This window comes from Rousettus aegyptiacus, unplaced genomic scaffold, assembly GCF_014176215.1.
Source record: "Rousettus aegyptiacus isolate mRouAeg1 unplaced genomic scaffold, mRouAeg1.p scaffold_m13_p_16, whole genome shotgun sequence".
NCBI classification, from domain to species: Eukaryota; Metazoa; Chordata; class Mammalia; order Chiroptera; family Pteropodidae; genus Rousettus; species Rousettus aegyptiacus.
Window position 1 is genome coordinate 5,793,211 of NW_023416291.1, and position 25,103 is coordinate 5,818,313.

Sequence of the window (25,103 nt, forward strand, 5' to 3'; positions counted from 1 at the left end):
TATATTTGTTCATTGCATGCAACCGTTATTTACTGAATTCTTAATACTAGGAACTGAGATAATAAGAAAGAATAAGGTATTGTCTTCCTCCGAGAGGCCCATAAGGAGCTGTAGGGGCAGAGAATTACCTATAGAAAGTGTAATGAGTACTATGGCCATTCTGCTTTGCATTGGAGAATTTTAACATAGCTCTGCAGCCATAGGTCTTTGTATCTAATATTTTCCTCTAACCAGGAGGTTTTTTAAAAGATCAATCTGATATATTGGCGAAGTGTATGTTTGTTCATTTAGGTGAAACATTTCATAGCATGTGATTTTTTCGATCTGCCGCTATGTGCCCTCCATCCCATAAAAGACTAAAACGAATAGACCTGTGTTTCTTACACTGGCCTAGAAGTACTACAGATGCTGTAATTGTTAAGTTTGCAGTGTCAAAGAGAAACTTTTTGGTTTAGAATTTAATCACCCCATCTCCATTTCTGCTGGAAGCCCTAAATCTATATTATATTGTACACTTTTAGATTCTCCTCTCTCTGAAAACAAAACAAAACCCTACTCTTTATTAATATAATCTTTTCAAAGCTGACCAAGAAATTGTTTTAGGTTAGTTTCTATTTAATGTAGTTTCCTGAATAAATATTTATTTTGAGATGTGAGATCTACCTGTCTCTTATTAGAAACCCAAATGAGAATTCAATGTGTGTGTGTGTGTGTGCGCGTGTGTGTGCGTGTGTCTGTCTGTGTCTGCATGTCTGTGTGTCTGTGTGGTGGTAGTGATGGTGGGGGCACCCATTACATTCCAAGACATCAGTATTTTTATTCATTATTATTCACTGGTTCCACTTACAATATGAATAGAAGGAACAAAAAAACATTTATAGATCACTTAAAACACTTTACTAGAAGAAAGGAAACAAATTAGCCCACTTGAATCACTAGCTTTACAGAGGAGAATGAGCAGAAGATATATTTAATCTTTCATCAAAGACTTTATTTGAAATTACTAATATACAGTTCCACTCAGAACAGCACTAAATGAGTTATTAGAACATTTAAACAAGATCATTGTTTTTATTAGCAGCATTATTCCATACTCCTTTTGTTAGAGAAACACCCTGCAGTGTGTGCAGATCTGTTTAATTGCAGTGCTTTTACATTTTCTCTCAAATGTAGTTGACTTATTTTATAAATATTTCAAGTGCATAATTGCTATTTTGCTTTAATAAAAATCACAAGCATATTTAGATAATCTGTGGGGTTAGACTCCGTTCGCTCCTGTGTCAGGTTTACAGGAGGTAGGTACAACTTGCTGACTTTATGGACTGTGATCCGGGGGGAGGGCCTCTCACTCCCACAACCCCCATTGCACAATTTGGAATGAACGGCGAAGTGATACAGTGAAAGCTGTGGTGTCAGATGGACGTGGGCTCCAAGCTCAGTTCTTTTACTTATCAATCGGGCGACTTTGGATACCTTCTTTGTCTTCTTTTAGGCTCTAAAATGTTTGGTAGAATTTATTGAATATAATAACATCAGATTCGTCAGACTGAGATGAAGGTAAATAGATAATATTAAGCACCTAACAGAGGGCCAGACAAATAGTAAGTACTCAATGAATATTAATTTCTTTCCTTGTTGGCTATTTTCGATTGATAGAAGAGGTTTGTAAGGAGATTCTTGAGCTTCTGATCCCAGTCAACAGAGATCCATCTTTTTTTTTTTTTTTTTTTTTTTTTAAATTATTGGAGTTCAAAGCCCCCGATTTAATCCAGGAACATCTCTTCCGGATGCTGTGCAGAGAAGTGTATCTCTGTCCTCATCCACCCTCATCTTTTTGGTCCAACAGTGATCACAACAGCAAATGTGAAGTTATAGTGCCCATCTGGAATGGAAGAAAGTGGAACAGATGTAGAATCCAGGGCTTGGCTAAGGGTGCTGAGAAGTTTGCATGAGATGGACTGTCTGGGAATTTACAAAAGCAGATGTCTTCGCAAGGATGTGGCATTGAGGAAGGGAAGGGAGGGGCATGGTCTTCCTTACTGGAGCAGAGGCAGCTATGTGCATCTGCAAAAAACCCATCCCATAGTCATTGATTGCCGTTTGCTCCAAGAAGATATCTGGGGAAATCGCCCATGTTCGTCACTTAACCTTGCAGTTCTGTGCCCACACAGGCTGCTCACTGCTCACTGACACTTTGAAATGAAACTGTTTGCTTAGATCAATGGCATAGTGCAGTGATTTCCCATACAAACACATCTTAAGGCCTGTGCAGGAGAAGATAGGTTGTAGGCATGAGCTAGCTCCTGTGGTTTTACGTGCATCTGTCCTGCTGTGGGCATGGGGGTAACTTTGCCTTGAATCATAGCCTTGAAAGTGTGGGATATACAGTCCTTTCCCTGGTATTGTTGCCCAGCGAATTAATAGGATTTAAGACTGAGTAGGCGTTGTTGTTATTTGTCCCATATACTATTTCCCTGGGCCAGTTTTCAACCTACTTTAGAAATGTAATGGCAACTGAGGCACAAAGCTGAATTTCGAATGCCCATCAGTCATTCTGAGGTCTGGAGAAACCGAAGGCTGACCTGGCGTTTCTACCCATTCCAGACTGACCTTATAGGATCAACAAGCCTTCCTGGGAGTGGATGCCTTTTCTGCGCCTCTCACGGGGCCCAGGGCAGTGTCTTAACCACAAAATAATTGCTCAATATATATGTTTTGGATTAACAAAATTTTATGGGAGTCAGACTCTTTTCCTGTTTGCCACTTAAACTTGTGGACAGCTGTACTTTTTATTGTCATCATCATTAATATCATCATTGTAATTGTCGCCACCAGGAAGCATCTCTCAACCACTATGCAAGAAGTTGTGCAAAGACAAAGTAGAGACACAATTTAAGTAGTTTTGAGGGTAGGGACCAAATCTTAATCGACTTTTTGTTCCCAGAGCCGTGCACAGTTCTGGTCTCACAGTAGGGGCACACAGGTTGCTGAGTGACACCTGGAGGGTGAGTGTGTGATAAGAACAGATAGCGAAAAGGCTGCAGTGGCAGGAGAGCAACCTTTTCCATTCCCATTTTTGCTCTATCAGACCACCTCCACAGTGTCTCCCACCCTACCCTTGAATGAAATTGGTTAGTTTGTTGAAGATGTGCGTACAGTATCTCAGTGCTATTACTTGGATCTACTGAGGTGAGCACAGAATGCAGGATCTTGGCTGCCTGGAAATTTACAGAGAGAACTCTCGAAATAGATCGATATCCCGCTCTTGTTCTTTCTCTTGTGCCCAGAACACCCACTGAAGTCGGGAGGAGCCGGGGGCGTGTGTGTGGGAACAGTAAAATGGGGGCCTTTGTCTGTTCATTTGAATTGCATTCTGTCATTTCACTCCATAAGGTGATTCTGAAAAATGAAAGCATCTATAAGGCTGTTAATAACCACGTTTCTCCCCTAATCTTTGTGCTTAAGCCTTTGGGACTGCCAGGTGCCTGCAGCTTCCTCGCACAGCCGTGAACAGTTTCGCTTTACCACTTGACTACACTGAGGTGCTCTGACTGACCATACCAGCAGAGCTGCTGATGGCATTTCCCTCCTCTGTTGGTCAATTTAAAGTCATACCGAAAACAGAGAGTAAAATTTAAAATAATATTCTACATCACACACGTCATTCTTCAGTTAAGGAATAATAATTCAGTCTACCCTTTATTAGACTACTCCCAAAGAAGGTTTTATGGTCAAAATGTCACAGCCAGTTTTTTTTTCACATTTTGGTTTGTTCCATCCTGAGTGTCTCATGATTCTGGCATTTTATTCTCCCCATTGCATTTACTGCAAAACTGTCCCACACCTCCACAGATTAACTGCTGCCTCCTCCCCAGGGTTCCAGTTTACACCTGGCAGTACTGCAGAGCAGAGCAGAGCAGAGAGTGTGGTCCCCAGAAAGACCACCTGGGTTTGAGACCCAGCCTGGCCATTTGGTAGCTCTTGTGACCTAGATAAATGAACAGCCTCACTAAGCCTCCATTTCTTCATGTGAAAATTAGGATCATAATAGTACCTACCTCCTGGGTTGGCGATGAAGATTAAAGCTTTCCTGGCACATTAAAAGTGCTCATTAGATTGCAGTTTTATTATTATGGGAAAGAGAAAAGCAGTTTCCAGTGTCCAGGAACTGGGCTGACAGAGAGGTTTTGATGCCCTCCTGATAAACATAAACAATTTCACAAAACATTAATATCAGACCATTCTGTGACCATGGAAGATTAAGGGGGAACAAAGGACCACTGTCTAACCGTGTTTGAACACATACCCCAATATGGCCATTGTTCGATCCAGAAACATGACCAAACATTTTTTTCTTTTCTGGCTAGTATGAAGGACTGCCAATTCTTTACCAATTACAGCTAAAGCCTGGCTCCATAGTCTTCCCTCTTTCTGAGTAAGATTTATTCAGATTCTCGGTCATAGAAATACTCCTACTTCCTGATAGCATCTGACCCAGAGCAAAGCTCCCTCCCCCCAAATTATTCAACTGAGCCCAAAATCTATGAAAAGTCCTTTTTAACAGTTTCTTACCAGACACCCCATGGTTTCATGTGTTCTGCTTTGCTACATATGCAGTAATCCCAACGTATTCAACTGTGCATGAGTTCCTGGTGGTCTCTGGCTGGAGGACAGCGCCAGTTATTACTCCTTTGGATAAACACAGGTGACAAGATTTAAGTGCTTATAACACAGAACAATGAAAAAGACATTGGGGAACCTTAGACTAATTATTTAATGTCTCAGTTAGTTTTCTCATTTTTTAAAATTAGAGGATCGGGTTCATGGATCTCTTGGTACTTTTCAGCACTGACATGCCATGGGTATCTGTCAGACAGTTAATAAACTTAGGGTGCCGTAGAACAAAAATTATTAACTTGGAAATGGTCTCAAACTTCCTATCTTTCCTAGCCTGCCAAGGAGAATCCTGCAGTTGCCAACCCAATTACTCCCCTCCGTCCACCTTTTTGTGAGGAAGCTCTGTCTTTCTGGGAGATGGGCTATTCTGCTGAGAATAGAGGTAGGAGAGGAAAATAAAACCACACAGGCTGGGGATGGAGGAGGAGGTTTCCTGGGAGTCACAGAGGGTGGTGGAGAGAGACATTGAAATATCAGAAGGAAGTAGATGAGAGGAAGCAGGGTAGAGAGGAGCATAGTGTGTAGATCACGTATTTAGATACTCTTTATTACCTTTAAAAAATAAGCAAGTAGATAACAGGATTGATTATTAAATAATTTGTGCTATCGATTGTGTTTCTTGAAGGGAGCGCTATTCAAAAACTGAGCCATGTGGGCTCTGAGTTTATTAGGATTTCAGAAATACATTTCTTTTATAGTTAGAGAATCCACCAAAAGGTTAAAATCATTTCAAAACAGTTATATTTCTCAAAGAAGGCAATTGCAAGTGAGAGGATGACTTAGATCAGGGAGGTGACAGTGGTAGTTGTAGGAAATGGTCAGATTCTAGGTATATTTTTCAAGTAGAACTATTAGGTCTTCCTGATGAACTGGACATAAGGTATGAAAGAAAACAATGTAAGAATGACTCCAAGTTTCTGGCTTGAGGATCTGAATGAATAGAATTACCACCAACTGATACATAAACCATGGTGGGGCAGGATTCGGGGGGAAGAGCAACAGTTCCACCTGGGGCGTGTTGAGTTTGAGGTACTCTCTAGCCATCCTCATGAAGATGTCAAATAGGCAGTTAGATACCGGAATCTGGAGTTTAAGAAGAGGTCTGGGCTAGCAATGTAAATTTGGGAGTTGTCAGCAAGCAGATGGTATTCAAAGTCACAAGGGGATGAGATCACCAAGCAAGGGAATGTAGACTGAATAGAAAAGAGGACATTCTCAAAATTGCTAGGCAGGGATTTTTTTTTTTTTTTTTTTTTTTGGCCTAGGTAAACTCACTGAAAAATTGCTCAAAAATGTCCAACTATGTAAAAATCCATGCCTAATATCCCAACATTCTTTATCCTTGTGGAGATAACAGTTTGACACATGGGGGAAAAAAAGGATTAACATAAAAAATAATACTCTAAATAGTAACATTTACATCGTACATGCTATATGTTGGACACAATGCCGAGGACTTTATATGGATTATCACAGTTGATCTTCACCTCTACTTTATGAAAGGGTTAATATTGCTATATTTTGTATAAGAAAACTGAGGCTTAAAGGATTTAAATAATTTGTTTAAGGCCTCACATTAGTAAACAATGAGGCTGGGGTTGGTACCCGGCGATTTGCCAAATGGCTATATTTTAGTGGCTGTGCTATCATGCCTCAGGTCCTGGGTAAGAGCAGAGAGAGGCCTGGAATGTTTGAGCCCGTCAGGATCCCTCCTCACTGGCTAAGACAACCTGACCAAACCAACATGAATACACACAGCAAAACTGTGGCTGAAACTTTAAAGATGTGAGGAAACGCCATTACCCAGAGTGACCGCCTCTCAGAGAGGGGTCCTAGGGACTCCGAGTGATGGGAGAAGGGCCACAGGGCAGGAAACTCAGGTTTCCCAAGGCCAGGCTAACCTCAGGCAGTGCAGAGGGGATCCCAGGCTCCAGAGAGAACCACCTGCTCTTGAGTACTGAACGTGACCGGCCCTGTGTTTTTAGGAGCCGTGTCTTTCCTGAGATTTCCTTCATTTGGCTTGCTGTTATTTGCCACTTTCATAAGCTACTGAACCACATCGCTGGCGTGAACAGTTTCAAAGCTTACATATTTCTTCTTGTAATCAGCTTAGTCGATCTTGTAACTATAAAGAGTGAGATGGTGAATCCTGAGCTCCCATTCTGAGTCAGAATTTATGACAAGAACAACGTGCTTGTGCCCAAACAGAACCATGCATGTATGGTAATATGGCACTTGAAATTTATGCACTTCCTTTTATCCAAGGAACAGAAAGTGCTTCTATAAAATGGATTAAGAGCCAACTGTCTGCAGCAGGCGATGAGAACAGTTCAAAATAGGACTTCTGAGGGAATCGCTTAGTTTCTGCAAGGCCAGGGCTCCCACCAGACACCAATTTCTGCTGCTGTTTCAACCCCTGATGATTTTAACTGCATCTTTGCCGCCAGTTGTGTAATTGAAGACATCTCTTCGTCGCTGCTGCTCGATGCTAGTTGTCATACAGGATTGGCCCCTGGTGTTTGCTGAGGAGATGGCCAGCAGAATGGATCCCGGCCATTCCCTTCCATGGACTAACTAGTTAGCTCTTTCCCGTAGTGAGAGCAACTCTGCAATGCTCTTTGCTAGCTTTAAAAACTCTAGTCTTGTAGATAGGCCCACTATAATTCACAGCCCCACTATAAAATGAAATGGCTTCTGTATATCACGTACTTTAAAATGGCCATGGTGGGACAGGTCCTTCTATTAGTTACCTCCTTCTGCAGCATAACAGATTATTCCCCAAACCAAAATTGCTTTAAAACAGTATTTATTATCTCCCTGTTTCTATGGGTCAGGAGTCCTCATGTGGCTTGACCGGGTCCTCAGCTTCAAGGTCTCTCACAGGTTACAGGCAAGGTGTTACCCAGGGCTGTGGTCATCACAAGGCTTCTAGGGAAGAATCCGCTTTTGCTTCTGTGGGTTTGGCAGTGTCCCGTCCTGCGTGGGCTGTTGGACTGAGGCCTTGGTCCCTCACCCACTGTTGGTTGAGGTCTGCCTTGTCTCCCGCCATGCGAGCATCGCCAGGATGAGTGCTGCAGATGACGTCACAGTCTTTTGTGACTAATCACTGAAGTGACAGCCCATCGTTTCTGCCACATCCTACTAGTCAGAAGCGTGTCGCCAGTTCACACTTAAGGGCAGAGGGTTGCACAAGACGTAAAAACCAGGAGTCAAGGCTTGTTGGGAGCTATTTTGGGATATTGCCCACCACAGTCCTTCACATACTAGCCTTACTTTATCCGGGTAGTAATTGTCCAGTGCAGTGCTCGTCCTCCTGTTTTATAGATTGGGCAACAAGTTCTTAGCTCTTCTCCTTGCATCTGCTGATACTGAAATTCATCTTCAGTGATGCATAGTGTTCATTTATGTATTTATTCCACGACTATGTAGAATCACAACATATTAGGTGTGCTACTGTGCTAAGCGCTAATAAGTTTTTATTCTTGATAAAATATAGGTGTATACAAGGATGTGTTCCTTGATAGAGGGAACTAGCCATAAAGTATAAGTATAGTGCTTAACTTATTGTTATGCCAATGGGAAATGTTCATAAGAATGACTAATAATCTATTTACAAGTGTTTCAGACATGTCACTGGGAGCACTCTCTGGTTTTTGAGTGTCTAGGATCTAATCACTTCAATTTCAGAGATGAAGAAACTAGTATGAATGGCAGTTTTGAAGTGAACAATGCCCCAGAAACTGAAGTGGAGAATTTCATTTCAGTCCTGTTTCTACCCCGCCCTCTGTATGGAAACTACACAGCAAAAGCCGTCACGTAACTTGAGTTAGCTCCACATTAAACCCACATCGAGTACCCACCACACGCATTAACGAGCCTCTTCACTATATCGCTGATGAGATAATGTACAAAAATAATTTTGTAAACTGAAAAATGCACATAAATATAGAAGACGAATTTTAGAAAACATTGGTGCGGCTGCTTCCTTGACTCAGGGGAGCCAGCGAGGTGCCACGTGCTGTGCTGAGTGCTTCTTAGAATGCTGCTTGTTTAATCCTTCTCACAACGGCTCAAAGGTTCAGTTCTGTGTGCTGACCAAGTGAAACCTCAGAGTTTACTGAAGCGGGGCGAGCCCCACACAGAAACAGATGTGTGCGAGCATGCTGGCCCTTTTTAGAAAGATACTGTACCTTGTGAGATAACAGAAGATACTCTGGGACTTGAAAGTTAGAGGAGCTGCTGATGCAGAGTATTTCTTGACTAGTGCAAAGGCGGGAGCTCTTCTGGGGGCCAGCATCTCTCAGACTGGCTGTAGCCCGCAGACGGTGATGTGGTCATCTCCGACCTAGGCAATTACTCAGAGGCCAGAAGGAAAGACAAGTCCAGTTTAATAAAACCAAAAAGCAGGAATCTAGAGAATCAATAACTGTTGGTTGATGCCCACAGGGCAACTTGGAAGCAAAGTTACTCCAACTGGAAGACCTTTTACAGATAGTTATTTTTGAACAACAATCTAAGATGTGTAAAAGCAGAAATAGAAATGATGGATGGCAGGAACCCTGACTTGCTGCCTTGAAATCATTACTATGCTGCAGTTTATTTGTAGCTTTTTATGATGTGGTCAAGAGGTTTCCATGATTCAGTACTTTTTTTTTTTTTTTTTTGGTATCACCTACCTCTCCTGGAGGGGAGGGGAGAACTATGCTAAAATAGTCTATAGAACCAGTACTCTAAGTAGCAGCCTCTATAGCAACAGAGCAGGTAGGAGGTAGCTGCTCTAGTCTCTATTTTTTACTTTTTTCCTCCCAAATATCCAGATTTCTAAGTGGCAAGAAAACACAAACACCAAAAACCTCATTAGAATTTTGGATTAAAGACAGCTATCTGTCTTGTCTAATTTTTGATGCGCCAGCTGATAATTGGGCTATAGCTGAGTCTAAAAATAACATAGAGTACATTAAAATAATATTCCTTGGCTACATTTCCAAAGTGGTATTCTGGGACTTCTGTGCATTAATCCTGTAACAATAACAGGATTTGCGCTTTTAACTCCCCTGGTGTAGCTTTGAAAATCTAGCCTAAAGCAGCTAATGTTGCCGTTTAAATCATCCTCTCACTATCCTTAGGGAAATGCAGAGATTAGAAAAATGACAACCCAACTGCTCAAATGACCTGTACCTGAGAGAATAAGAGAAACAACCTATTTCCTCTCAGGAACTGGGCCGATCAATATAAATATTTCAAAAGGACCATCATGTAATAAAGGCCTTAAAATTCGTATCCTGCTTCAGAGCACCCTAGATATTTCCAGTGTGGACATATCAAGTTTTCCACAGGCAGGAGAGACACTGAATAACTGGAACTGAACAGGGTTGCACGTGTGTGAGCCTGTGTGTGTGTGTGTGTGTGTGTGTGTGTGTGTGTGTACGGAAGGAAGGGGAAGGAAGCTGTCATCATTGCGTATGTTCCTGATAAACATTCTTTTTTCCCTATAGAAATTTGGGCGTATCCCAGAAATTAGGTGTTGTTAATCATGTCAGCTAAAAAATGCATATCCTAAAATTCGCACACAGCTCTAAATTGAGGCTCTAAATAGCTCTAAATTAAAGTGGCAGGAGTTTTTCAATGATACCATTGATTGCATTTTATTAATTGAGAAAAAGAGCTTTTGTGTCGCTGTGGTTGTGATGGGCTAGATCTAATCAGTGTAGGTGCCACTAACAGGCTGGCACTGCTTTCGGCCTATAATGCCTTTGAAATTCTAAAACAGAAAAGGAGGCCAACACACTGAGCAATTATTTCAGAACAGATTGCCCGTTCACATTTCATAATACCACTGAAACACATCCTTTCTGGGACAGAGACTTGCTTTGGCTGTGAACATCCAAGAGGTGGCAGCACCCCATGCTCTGTTGGCTGGCTGCGTCCCTCCAGACCGAGCTCACCGCAGAGGTCTCATCATTGCGTCACCTGAAAGCCAGTTTGCAGCGCGGGGGTGGGGGAGCTATGGAGGGGCGGCATAGCGTTTTGCATCTCAGTTCTTCCGGAGAGTTCAGGAAACAGCTGCATGGATTGTTTTAGATGGATTCGAAAAGGTCTCTCTCTCTCTCTCTCTCTCTCTCTCTCTCTTTCTCTCTCTCTCTCTCTCAATCTCTCTCTCTTCCTTCTTCCTTCCCTCCCTCTGTCTCTGTCTTTTTCTGTCTATCTCTGTCTCTGTCTCCCCCCACAACACCCCTCCCTCCCTCTCTTTTCCTGAAATCTTCTGTCCTATGTGGTATCTTTCTATGATCACTTACATGTTCCCTGGTTCACTTCCTGAGGGAAGAAGAGTTTCAGTCGTCAAGGATCCCCTGAGACCTCATTTTCAATTGTCTGTACTTGTCTTTATAAACACAGGAAGGTGGGATTAAGACAGCATCCTCAACAATCACTTTTTGGAACATGTATATACGTGAGGCTCTTAACACATTGAGAATGTGACACTGTTCCCACCCAGAACAGTTCTTTTCTTTGGTCATTTTTTCGGCTCCCTCCCCCATCTCATGCTAAAAATACTCCACAAAACAAAGAGCTGTTGAGACCGCAACATCAAAACCTGCACAAATGGTAACGCTATAGCCTGACATTGCGAAGTGTGAAGTGCCTGGCATGAAAAGCATCTGGCGATAATGACTGAGGGAGCATCAGAGCTGGTCTAGACTAGCCAATGTGGTCCTCAGCATGCATGCTAGGCAGGCTGAGCATAAGACCTAGGACACACCGAGGCAGCTTTGCCAGTGGGGTTGATTGGCAGGATACAGGAGACAGGACTCTTGTGGGAAACTAGTCTTCAGGAGGCCTAGGAAGCTGGAACTGGGGAGTCTGGTGCAGCTCGGCAGTGGGAGTCGCAGCCCCCATGCTCTCCGTCACAGGCACTTGCCCTCTGTGTGCACAGCTGCTGCCACCAACCTGACTGAGCTTGCAGCTATGTACACCTTTCAATTGGCTCATTTCTTCAGCTTAGTCTTGACTTTGGCACTCTCATACCCTCTGTCCCATGGCACGGATCCTCTATATACATATCAGTTTTCACTAACAACTCAATGACTATCCTCCTTGAATTTCCCATTTAATTTCCATAAAGAGAAGGGGGCAGAAAGAGGGAGGTATGGGGGGAGAGGGAGGTAAGGGGAGAGAGGGAGAGGCTCAGTTAATCACGCGATCACATAGTCCCTGTCTGCATGGTGCGTTGCAGGCCAGACCACCTCCCTGGGGATGAGCCACACGGCGACTAGCAGTCCCGAGTCGCCTTTATTAAAGACCTGCCCAGGGTGCTGCCCAGTCTGGACAGTGGGCCCAGCTAGTTCCTTCAGGAGGGCTGTGCATCTGGAAGGCACTAGCGTTTTGCACCTTTCTACATGCAAAGGAAGAGCGGCAGCGTTCCCTCCGACTCACGGATGCCGTGCGTCCCTGCGCCCGGGCCCTGCCGCCTTGGCGGGCTGCTCGAACTCTATGAACTCTTCACCTCATTTCTTCTTTGCAGGAATTCAGTCATGCAGCTTGGAGAATGCTACTAAAGGTGGCAATTCACAGGCAGTGATTCCAGAGGCTCGGAGAAAGGGGGACAGAACCTTCCTCTGAACCATGACGTCATGCAGCTTTGCACAGCACAGGTTGGTTTGGGCCAGGCTGGTGGAGGGAGTGGTTGGATTAGGTACCAGTCTCCTTGTTATAATCAGGTCTTCCTTAATGAGATCTAGCTCATATTTCAGTCCAAAGTCAGGTTCTCAGTGCTACCTCTAGGTGCCATAACATATGCAGCAGTGAGCAGGTTACCTGTTGCCCAGTGAGTTGGCGGCATCCCTGGTTGTGACAGCCAAGCCATCTGGAACAGGGTCGAGGCGGGCACACGGGATGTGACAGCTGCTGCAGCTTCTTGCCTTGGCCTTTGCCTTCCTCTAGCCCTTTCACCATTGCACCGAGGGCATGTGGCAAGGCAAGACAGGCCCTACGAGGCAGCTTATTTGCTCTTGGTTACTTCCAGTTGAGCTGTCAGGAACTTGAGGAGCAATTTCTTCATCTGCCGCCTGTGTCAAAAGCCTGAACATCCCCTCCATTTCTTCCACTCGTGGCCAGTCTCAGCCACAAGGTCCTGACAGGGATGTGTCCCTTATGGGTGCGAAGGCGAAGCAGGGAGCAAACTGTAGTTAGATTTTCAGTGGTGATTGACCCCTTTAGCACATGTATAGGGACTTTTGTATGTGGCGAATTTGGTCACTAATTATACTGCTTCGTGGCATCACATTTGTCATTTATATATTTATTATTTAATGTTTCCTGATGTTAAGTTTGTGCTCTTTAATTAGATTGAAAGAAAGAAGGGGATTCTGTACCCCTAAGCACTTCCTGAACACAGCGTCATGCAGGAGTGGGCACTCAGTGGATGTTGGTGGAACTGATTGACTCGATTTCAGTGCCATGTTCAGTTCGGATTTATTATTAGGCTCCCGGGAGTCTGGATCCTTTCTAGTCATCTGTTTGGAAACCTGAGGGTACAGATTCATTTTGACCAACTTTCCAGCTTCCACCTCCTCTTGCTCACTTCAGGACAACGTGGCCCCAAGGAAGTGTTTTCTGGTGCTCAGAGTCCCAGATTTCCAGTGGGATTCAAACATCTCGGAGCCTTTAGCCTTTGACTTCTTACTTTGTGCTTTCCTCTTAGTGAACACCCTCACCCACCTCCTCTCCTAGTAGGGTAGGCGAGGTTATGCGGTAGTAACAACAGCTTCCAAAACTGAGTGGCGATTCTGCCTGACAAAGTGACTACGGGACCCAATTGGCAGACAGTCTGTCACCTCAGCGTGTGCTGCTGGGATCTCTGCAGCAGAGACAGTGAGGGTGGTTAACTAATTCTTAACTGATGCTTCCACCCAGAAAGGACACACATTACATTTGACCATATTTCATTGGCCAAAGCAAGTCGCACGGCCATGCTTAACTTCTCTGGGATGGAGAAGTACAATCCTTCTGTGTCCCTGCAAGAGAAGGGAGCTGGAGTCCTGGTGGCCTCCAGAGTGCTGACCACATCCCCTCAGGGAGCCTGGAAGTTGCTGTCTTCCAGTTCATTCTTCAGTGAGGCCTGCAACCCTTGAGAATAAATAGATGCACTTTGTCCTTTGGTTTTTCAGGAATTAAAAAAAAAAAAAACAAAAACAGAAACAGCCTGTATAAAGATGAATTTATGTCAATAGAAATGTTCTTTTCTATATTATGTCAATATCAGGTTTTGTGTGTTGTTTTTTTTTGTTGTTGTTGTTTGTTTGTTTTTTTTTTTTTTGCTTTTGTTTTTTGGTCAAATCAGTGATCAGAAATAATCAGTGCAACCCTTTCTAAAGGCCGCCTGCAAATAGATGGTTGATGGAATCAATACGACGTGTTTGTAGTAGCCAGGTCTGCTCTTGCTTCTGATGCTTCCTGTCCCTCACGGTCACCCGAAGGCCCAGCAGCTCAAATACGCCTTCTCTGTAGAGCAGAGTCGCTTGGGACTTATAGGCTAAGGGGATCACTCTTTATTCCCTGCCCTATGCCCTATTAGACTCTGTCAGTCACAAAGCAAGATCCCAGGTCTTCAGAAGCAGACAGGGACTTGACGTCACTCACTCAGTCATCCTGTGTTCCTCACTCACTCAGAAACTCCCCTCCCTCTAAAGGACCAGTTCTAACCATAAGAACAAGAAGTTTATTCACAAAAGTAGGAAGTTCGGTCGTCAACTATCTTTAAAACAAAGTCAATGGACTGTCACTATGAATGCCAGGTAAAAGCTGGCCACAGTGTGATTGAAAGAGCCTCTGCATTAGCATCTCAAGATTGCTAGTCTCGGCTCTGCCATGTTCTAGCTGTGTTACCTTGGAAAAATCACTTAGGCTCTCTGAACGTTCATTGGTAAAATTAGGATAATTATACTTACCTTATGGGATGGAGTTTCCTGTCTTCAAAACATAAATTACAATATGTACCTCTCAAAGTTGTGGGAATTTAAATTATTTTGACAAAGATTTTTATTTCTGGGCAAAATATATATGTACAAGTATGTATATCCCAAGCTGGGAACTTCTTCCCTTTTTCTTTGCTTGCTAATTAAGAGTCATAAATAAAATGCTGACAAGCTGCAGTCTGCCGTCTGTGCTGTAGCTGGAGGGCTGTTTTGACTTTGCCTGACAAATGGCTAACCAGCCGCTCCCACCATGCCCAACTCAAGTGTTCAGCACTGAGAAATCCAGCTACTGCCAACAGCATCTTATAAACTTGTCACTGTTTACTTACTTGGTGACAGTGTTTTTGTTCACTGATCATCCCCGAGATTTCACCCGTCAGGGTGTGTCTGTTTCCCTCAAAATGCCAAAACGCCATTTAAATACAATTCTTTCCCAAACTGGGTGAAAACAGTGAAGATCCCTAAGTGAGACTCGATGCCTTTGCAATTTGATGCCATGGCAGTGCAGTTGGGGTGGGATGGTGTCTTTCCAGAGCAGTAGCGGGATATGCATGGGGCTTTATTAAATGGACGTAAACTTTAGAGCTGCTTCAGCTCTCTACTCGCCAAGGCTTCTAGGTAACCTGTCGAGTAGTGTGCCAGAGACAGCTCAACCAGCTCGGGAGAACAGGTTGTTAAATGTTAAGAAATTTTGCACGGTGGTTGATGTCATGTTGGTAGACTGAAATCAGCCATGGTGGAGTGTTTACACCATGAGAATTGGCAAACAAACACTACAAAGTCAGGCTTCTTCTCCCGGAGAGCTGTTTGCTAAACATTTACGAACTCACCACTGTATGTATAACTAAGTCTTTATGCATCCGGGTCAAACCTGGGTGTGAGGGTGGGAGAAGGGGCGTCCCAAATTGGAAGTCTGGTAAAACCCTGGTGCTTGATGAAGGGAGAAAGGGAACTTTCATTGAGCCCCTGCTGTGTGCCGGGGTCTCTTGTAATCTAGATTGGGACTGATACATGTCAGGAGGTGTCTAACAAATTAATGGGGTGATCCTACTAAAGCTGTGCCAATATGAAGGATGTAGGGATCCCAGAGCCTGACTCGAAGCTGGTTGTGAGAGAGGAGAGCTTATGCTAGGTGTAGCAGAGTGCCTGTCACTTGGGATCCTCTCCAGGCCCTGACTGAGACTGATGGGGTGTTGGGGAGGGGCATCAGAGAAATGCTTTAAGTCCAAGCCGAAAAGGCCGCTTCAGCAGAACTCTGTAGCACAAGGCAGCATGTTGGGATTTAGCACCCTGTTTGTTCCAGTTTGGGGACAGCAGAGGCCTGGCTGACCCACGGCAGTTCAGTGAGGTGGGCTCACTTGTTGCTGAGCACTTCTTCAAGAGAATTTTGCAAAGCGCCACAGCCCTGTTTGAGCAGATAAAGGCAAGGGGCAGTCGATTCATTTATATGACCCCATATGACTTTAGACTGGTAAGGCAAGGGGGAACTGGTGGCACATACGTTTTCTCAGTGTGTTTTCACAACAGCCATATGAGGAAGGTGTTGCTTTATCCATCTTATAGATGAAGAATCTAAAAATTGGAGAGTTTGAGCAACTTGCCCAATATGGTACAGCAAGTGGCAAAACTGGGATTCAAACACGGGACTGCCTGACTTCAAACCCTCCAGGGTCTTTATGACCTCTCGTCATTCCGTGTCTCTGCATATTTACGTGTCCTTTCCTCTTTCTCATCTTGGGGAAAGAGGGCCAACCATTCCACGTGAGCCCATGGCTTCTGTGCCCTCCCGGTTCCTGCTCCAGAGTCCCCTGGCTCCGTTGTGCATCTTTAGGTTGTCCTTCTCCACAAGCTTCGTCCCTTGAGCCTGTTCCGTATTCATCACCATCAGTCACCTGGGGTGAGTGGCTGTGTGATGCCTTTCTCACTCTTCTCACCATTAGCTTTTCAGCTACATTGAACTCAGTTCAAGTTCTCTTTATTCTTGAAACTCTCCACTCCTGGCTTCTGTGACTCGTCTTTTTCTTCTCTCTCTGGTTACTCCTCTGGCTACTTCGAGCTCTTCTCTTTTTTCTCAGTTCTCGAACTATAGGCTTCTCCAAGAATGTTGTTGGATCTCTTCTTCTTTAGTCTTTCCCCTATGAGGCTCCCTTTGGCCTCAGCTGTCAGTGCAGACAATCCCAGATCAATAGATCTACAGGTCTGATTGGGAAATGAGTAGAAATAATTTGGCTGGGTCTTTGGGGTCAAGAGCAGTCTCTGGCCTGTAGTGGGCACTCGATATTAACAGAAAAGATTTCAGATGAAGAGAACATCATGAACAGAGCTTACACATATGTATATTGACTTATTTGAAGGTTACCCTACTTGCTTTAGGTTCAGAACTTCTCAAAGACAGGAACTGTGCCCTTTTCCCATTTTTAATTCCCTGATCCAGCATGATACATAGTAGCTATTTAATAAATGTTTGCTGAATGAACAAATGAGTCTGTTTTGCACTAAGTTAATTGCTGTTAACTTAGTGCAAAATCATGGCAGTCCTTATGTAGGAATTTAAATTTCATTGTGTGTGCAGTGGGCTTGGAGCCATCAAAGGCTTTCTCTTGTTTAAGAAACTCGACTGCAGCTGAGCTCCAGGATGGCTCGTCTGGGCAGTCATTGTTCAAAGCCTTGTGCCACCTTCCGCCCGTGCCCTTGCTGTTCTGTCTCTAATCAGTGGCCCGATCGTGTTGATTTTACTCCAGCATGCGGCTTCATGGCTTGTATTTGTATTTGTGTTTTTGTTTCTATTCTCCGGCCACTTCCTCAGGTCAGCCCTAACTACTTGTCTGGACTTCAGTGCTGGTCACTCCCACTTCAGTAGCCATTTCTCCCTTTTCTGTGTGCCACAGGCTTTGGCTCTTCTACTAATGGCTGGCTATGTGTTTGAGGAAAAAAAAAAAAAAAGAACGAAGAAAAAGAAAAAAAGCTGAATTGGTTCTCAGAAAGCAAGGATAAAGAGGGCTAATGTTGCTCTCCATTATCTGGCTTTAATCCTGCAGGCCTTTTAAATCTGCTGGCTTCTTTGGGTTTACCCTTGAGTTGCCTGAGTGGGTTTATCCCCTCTTTGGCTCCTTATAGCAAAGACTGGGATCCGACCCCACAGTAAAGCTAAGTCATAGGAGAAAGAGTGGGTCATTGGAAAGGTCGCGCTCGACTACAATGTTGAAGAGAAGTGAAGAAGATGGAAGAGCAGTCCTTTAGGAGCGGGACACAGAAGGAGGGGAAAGTAAGGGAGGAGACAGGAAGAGGGTGTTCGAGATAATATTTCTAGATGGAGGGGAGAAAAAAGAGAGGAAAAAGACAAGAGCTAAGTTCCTGACATTTTTTTCATAGCTGATTTTGGGTCCACAGTCCCTTTCTGAAAATGTTTTCTTAGAACGTAGTGGATCCAGGGTTTATTCCAATAAAAATAGTGAGCTAATGGACTTTGGGGTAGCTCTTTGGGGACTCTTACGCTCAATGAATTTAGGTATTATAGCAAGTGTGATCTGCCTTCTGCAAGGAGGTGAGTACATAAATAACAGTGAGTATTAGAGACTTTCTAGTAAACAGATGTGCTGGAGGTGGTTGGTGCCTGCTGAGAGAGCCAACTATGGGCATTCCTTCGCACCTCTGTGGCCCGGTGACTTCATATTGGTAGCTTGAAATCAGCTGTAGCAGGAGATATTTTTGTCATGCATATGGGCCAATGCTACAAATCAGGACTCCTCCCACCCCCAAGAACTGGGTGCTGAACGTTCACCAGCATTTACCACATTGTGGCTGCCATCCATGCTCCTGGTCAGGGAACACTTAACAGGATGTAGTTAAATTTGCATGGTGAATTCCTTGCGGCTGCTGTTGCCTACTCAACATGCACAGTATGATCACGTATCTGTCAGCCAAGGAATGGGCAAAAGTGCCGTTAAGCAGAGGGGATTTCAAATGCACTGCCATAGATCTTCAGCTTGTTTCTGAGGTCTGAGCATTCCAGCAAAGGTCTTCATGATGACCAAATGGAAGAGCCCAGCAGCTGAGAAATCTGCTCCAGGTTTCAAGTCCTCTAAGGTTGTTAGGATCAAGGGCAGCATAAGGAAGCGCTTGCATGTCCTGCGAGGTAGGGAGGTTCTATGTGGAATAACCTGAATGAGTGTGCACTAGTCTACTAGGGCTGCCGTGACAAGATACCACAGGCTGGGTGGTTTAAACAGAAGTTTATTCTGTTACAGTTCTGGAGACTGCAAGTCCAAGATGACAGTGTTGGGCTTCTCCTTAGCTTGCAGATGGCTGCCATCTCACTCTGTGCTCAACATGGTCTTTTCTGTCCTTGAGCGTCTCTGGTGTCTCTTCCTTTTCTTACAAGAATGTAGATTAGGGGCCTACCCATATGATCTTGTGTAACCCGAATTATCTCTTTTCAGGCCTTATCTCCAAATACGGCCACATTGGGGGTTAGGGCTTCAGCATGTGAATTTTAGGAGGACACAATTTAGTCTGTAACACTGTGTCACTGTGCTTTAACTGTCTTGGCTCATGCCGCACTTCCATCTGTGGAGACCTGTCGCCTGCGCTAGGGATCCTGCCCACTTTCCCAGTGTCCAGTCATCTCCAACTTTACTGAGCGCTACCCCTCTGTTAGGTACCACTCAGGTCTCCTCTCTCCCATCGCCTTCCCTGACTCCTCCTGTTTGGAGAGAAGCCTCCCTCACCTGACTCACTCTGGCACTTCTGATCTTTATTGCTAAATTGGTAATGAATCTCATTACCGATGCCTTTTCTGGTATCATCTAAATGTGTACATTACATGTATGTAGGGCTTGCCTACCCAGTTAGATCATAGGTACCATGAGGAAAGGACACTCTCCTCCTCGTCACCTAAATCCCCCTCCAGCGAGTGATTAGCTGTGTGCCTTTTATAGAGTAAGGAGTCATTTGTGGATGCCATTGTTCCAGTGAGTTAAAATGACTTTTAATTCTGACAACTATAAAAAAGAGCTGGATTAGAGTTCTGATTTTCCTGCTTGCCAGTTATCTAGCCTTGGTTAAGCCTCTAAGGCTCAGTTTTTTCATCTGTAAAATGGGAGTGATAATGATGCCTTATCTCACAGACTGGTGACAAAGAAATAAAACAGAAGTAAGTAGCAGCACTCAATGAATAGTGGATATTTATCATTAATGTTACTCCGATACACAGAAATAAAGAAGTGGAAACTTTAACCATACATGTCAGGGTCTCCTCCTCTGAACCAAGAGTAATGTGGAAAGAGAAATGCTGGCACACCATGGGAGACTCGGCCATGGAGACACCCCAGTTAGTGCCCTGTGCCAAATGTTCCCAGAGTAGGAATATTGTGAAGAATTGAGAAGGAACACTTTCTTATCTATGATGACTTGGCTTCTAAATAACCTTTGACTTCACATGGTCATCAACCACCTCCCCAAGTCTCACTTCCCTCTGTAAAGCATAAAGCATTTTGTCTACGAGACGCTGTATTGATTCTGTTATTCTGGAGGCGGCCAGGGTGCACAGGAAGCGCAGCATCCCTAATCGGAGGTAAGTCAGCATGGCATTTGTGCTGAAGTTAATGATAAAATAATATTAAATCATAGTGTTTTCTTAGAGATGTTGAGGGCGAACAGCTCTGGTGGAAGAAGAGGAAGGTTCCGCAGGTACAAACTCGCGTAGTCTTCTTGGGGCGGCCCGGAGCTGCAGAGCAGGCTGGGATAGGAGCGCTCCTGTGGGGAGAGCCAGGGGCCGTGAGCCAGGGGCCATGAGCCAGGGGCGGTGAGCCAGGGGCCTTGAGCCCGAGGCATGCAACCCTGTGCTTCTCCAGGGCAGCCTGTGCACCGCAGAGGCCTCCGAGAAGGCGCAAAGTGGCTTGTCAGCTTTTCTGCCTGTTCTAACAAATTAGACATACGTCCCAAAAGGTATACTGCAATATTAAAGTCCATTTATATATGCTGTAAAGTTTCTCCTGCCGTCCTGGCAGGCTCATGCAAGTGTCTGTGGGTTGATTCCTTTGTGAATTATATGGAGCTGACACTGCTAAAACCACAACGACCCAGACGAGGACAGAGCTTGTATTGGGTGAGGGGCCGTGGCCCCCTAAGTGTAAGTACGTAATATTAATCCCCACTGAGCAGAGTGGTGCAAAATTATTAAGGCTGCTTCCTGAAGAAACTTCTAACACAGTGTGTAATGAAAATGTCAGGGGCACTGAATTATTAGGTGCTGTCTGGCTGTTCTGAAGTGCCAGGTATTTCTCTACCTGTTACCCAAGCAGGCGAGTCTGCGGAAGGCATTTCTAGCCTGAGGAGAGCACCAGCACTTATTTGTGCTGAGAGGATCATAAAGTGAGTGAGGACAGTGAAGCTGGTGGGAAATGCCTAAGGCAGTGGTGGGGACATCTGTGGTGGAGGTGACTGAAGAGGTGAGCAATGTCGAAGGCGTGGGAAGAAGACACAGTGTGCGGTGCTGAGTAATGATGTCACAGCCCGAATTACTGGGCCCGTGGATGTGAAGATTGTTCTCGGGGCAGCTCTAATTGTTAGGAATTCAGGTGGGATCATTGCAGAAAGAAGAATGGTTTGGTTATTTCCGTAGTCATTCTAGAAATCCAAGCTCAGTGTTTGGCATTATTTTACATTTATTATTTATTTTAGATCCTCGTAGAAGTTCGCGTCTCTCTGACTTGGGTGATACTAATCTCAGCCCAGTTCTTGGAGTCTCTTTGGCTTCTTCTCCCTTGGTCGTATCCAGTCATTGTCAGATAGCTTTGGACAGTTAACCTTTCTCAGTCTCCGTTTCCTTGGATTCTGCCTTTGTCGTGTCCTTTGCATTCTGTCTCGTTTTCTCTTTCTGCTCTCCTTGCTCACACTGTCTAGTCCAGCTTCTCTACCTCTTACCTGGACCTCTGTGGTCTCCCTCCTCCCATCTCTTCCCCTTTGACCTTCCTACCCAGAGTACAGCAGCAGTAACAGCTACCCCTACTTAATAGGTTTTTTTTTTGTGTTCTTTTTCTGGGTGTGTCATGTATGTTTTTCTGACGTTGCAGTAACTCTGGAAGTGGCATAATTAACTTCCGTAGTACAGCTTGGGAGGCTCCAAAAAGGTTGTGATGGCGCTCATGCCAGCTAATGAGGGTCAGCGTTAGAGTTATAGCCCAGGGCTGCTGGGCCCTGCCGTTCATGCCGTGCCCTACTTGAGCTGTTCCTTTGCTCAGAAACCTCAGTGGTTCCTGTTGCCTAATGCAACCTTTTTTGGCACCAGGGATGGGTGATCCTATGAGAATCTAGTGCCTGATGATCTGTTGTGGGGCTGAGGTGGTGATGCTAACTCTGGGGAGCGGCTGCAAATACAGATGAAGCTTCACTTGCTTGCCTGCCACTCACCTTCTGCTGTGCGGCCTGGTTCCTAACAGGCCATGGACCAGTACTGGTTGGAGACCCCTGGCCCAATAGATCAAGTTCAGGCTCTTTTATCTTAGCATTCAAGGCCCTCTAAAAATCTAGTATGCATGTTTCTAGATTTTCCCTTCAACCTTGACACACATCCTTTAGCCAAAAAAAAAAAAAAAAAAAAAAAAGCTATTTTTATTTACATTCGTGCTTCTTTTCTACATACTTTTACACTTGCATTTTTTTATTCTGCTACAGCCAGAGACTCTGTCACTCCTTCCTCTATGTAAGTAAATGTTGCCCAAGAAAACATTGAACAGAGAGAGTTGGCTTGAGATCTATTTATTCTCTGGTTCACAAAGGGCATATTAGGTCTTTATTAAGTAGTCTAAAATGTCCGTTCAATAATGTTTTTCTTTAATATCTTTTAAAAAGACATTTAAAGTGAATCAGAAAGCAATTAAATGATTAATTGCTGCAGCTGGATTCTGCTGCCCTCAGCCTCCATGGATGCTATCTGACCGATTAACCTCTGTTTCTGAGCCCTGTCTCATTGAGGAAGGCAATGACGGAAAACGCTTGGCCTATCACATGACTGATCTCTGCTGTCATGAGCCATCGTTCTCTAACTGCGAGCTTTCATTTTCAAAGTCCTGGCATGATTTCAGGAGCTATAAGCCCTCGTGTGAGTAAGTGAGCAGTAAGAACTGGCAGTTTTTCAATCTCAAGTCTCTTTAGCTTTACACCCACATTTAGCTGTGACTTTTTTTTTTTTTCACCTTAGGTTGGACATTCTTTCTGGTGAATACTTTTATGAAAAATAAAATAGGGTGGAGGTGAATTTGACTGAGACAAATATGAGTTGTTCTAGTTAGGGCTAACCAGAAAAAAGGTCATAGCAGCCTCGCCATTAATTCCATGGTCAGAACAGGAGATGAGAGAAAAGTGGGTGAGTGGATGGGGTTCCCAGCCTCTCCAGTACAATCATGGGCTCACTTAAAATGCACCCCGCGAATAGGAACCCACTGGAGGAGATGACCCACGTGCCATTTGAGACAGGCGTTAGTTAACTTGGATGCCCTTGGGAAGGCCAAGGCGCATCTACTCCAAGGTCTGACTGAATTTGTGAATTGTCAGGGAACCATAAATCATTGGAAAGATTCCTTTTCTAGTTATAGTAGTTAAATAATTGGGGTTCAATTTAATGCAGGATTAATTTTTCTTAGTGCATTCTTAGCTAAACATTATGATTAATATTATTTGTATTAATATTTAAGGGATAGGTAGGTAGTTGGAAGCTAAACATGTGAATAGAATATGACAGACTTTCTTAGAAATTTGTTCCTGCCTGATGGTTTTATTTTGAAATTTGTATATCAAATGTTTTATTATCCTCTTATCATTTTGTTTCTTAGATTTCAAAACAAATTAGTGAGGGGGGGAAAGGGGAGGGGAAGAAACTGGGCACACCACCAGAATGCTAGTTGCCAATGTCATGAAAGCAGGTTGTAACTTCATACTGAGGTTTTGATCGCACATCTATTTTTGATGTTGTCTTCTTCTCCTTTATCTTCATATCTAGCAAATGAATATTAACTGCCAAATGCCTTTATGGTACCATCTTAGGAAATTGGATACAAGGAATTGAACATGGCAAAAATCATAGTTTCAGCTATGGAGCTCATTTGGAAGACAGTCGCAGACACCTGCAGAAATAACAATAGCTTACATTTACAGGGTATTCAAAATGTCAGGATAGTATTAGCTCATTTAATCCTCTCAACAACTGTGTGAGATAGGGACTGTCATCTCTATTTTATGAATAAGAAAACTGAGGCACAAGGGAATGAAATAATTCATCTATAGTCACATAGCTGGGAAGTGGTGGTGCCATAATTTGAAACCAGGAAGTCCGAATCCAAAATAAAAAAATAAACAAAACAAAACAAACAAATAAATAAATAAAACAAGTATAGCCAGAATAAAACTAATATTGTTCTTTCTGGATTTCATAAACTTACTACTATCACCACCAGTGAATTCTGCATGGCTATCACTGTGTATTTGTAAGAACAGAAGAGAAAATTTTTCAAGTGAAGAGATGTGAAAAAGCGAGACGCGAAGTTGCTGCTGAGAGCAGGTCCCGGGAGCATGGTTCTCGGAGGGGAAGACTGGCACTGCTCTCTGCTTGTGCTCCCCTGGGCCTCACCCTGTGCTAGTGGGCAGCGATAGCAGGTGGGCAGTCGCTCCAAGAATATGGCCGGTGACTAATTTTTTGGTCACTCCCTGCACCGGTTTCCTGCTCCTCAGGCTGAGATAGGTAACACTGACAGCAGCCTCTGAATTCCCGTCTATCTGAAGCGCACCACCCTTCTAGATTTGCAATTCACGTTTCCTTTTGCCAGAGCAGAATGCGCCCTTTCTTTTCAGACCTCTTCCCACCCAGGAAATGTAGGGCAGGCCCATCATCCTTCATCTAAACCCACAGGGCCAGAAATGTCTCAGGATTCAAAATTTTTTATATTTTAGAAAGGTAAAATGGTATGTATCCCTATATGTTATATAATATTTCTAGCGGGTTCTGGGTCAGCATCCTGTTAACAAATACAGTCATATTCCCACCACTAACTGTATGCACCATCACCCTCAGCATGACCAACAGTGACTACACTCAGCTATGTCAAAAAGGTCAAATTTTGCTATCAAGTGAAATTTTGTGCCAAATTTATGGAAAACACTTTTATTTCCTGGGCTTTTTGGAGTTCAGAATCAAAGATAAGGGAGTGTAGACCATGTCACCAGTGACTCCTTCTGCTCTGATCGGAGGCATGGGCGTGATGATGCTGATAGAACTATTCCTACATTTCCTGCTGGGGCAGGAAAGTGTCTGACTCAGAGGCAACCTGAAGAACTTCAGGCTCCATCTTTTCATTCCAGATGTTAGTTGGGAAACGAGGCATTCAGGAAGTAGAGTCAGTATCTACACTCTATATTCCTTACAGGTTTGGTGTGCAAGAAGTAATAAAGAAAACACAA

General features: G+C 44.0%; 1 protein-coding gene and 1 long non-coding RNA gene across 2 annotated transcripts in view; one reads left to right on the top strand and one right to left on the bottom strand.

Annotated features, from left to right (window-relative positions):
* Positions 1 to 4,079: 4,079 nt before the first annotated feature.
* Positions 4,080 to 8,955, bottom strand: LOC118612415. Its single transcript, XR_004954845.1, has 3 exons — positions 8,868 to 8,955; positions 4,573 to 4,689; positions 4,080 to 4,198 (listed from the first exon to the last, which is right to left on the bottom strand). It is a non-coding gene; the product is annotated as an uncharacterized LOC118612415 (long non-coding RNA).
* Positions 8,956 to 12,199: 3,244 nt separating this feature from the next.
* The window catches only part of JADE1 (jade family PHD finger 1), a 264,676-nt gene continuing 251,772 nt past the window's right edge, over positions 12,200 to 25,103 (top strand). Inside the window, exon 1 of the mRNA XM_036233485.1 lies at positions 12,200 to 12,329. The gene's annotated coding sequence lies outside the window, so the exon portion shown is untranslated. The remainder of the gene's footprint in view (positions 12,330 to 25,103) is intronic.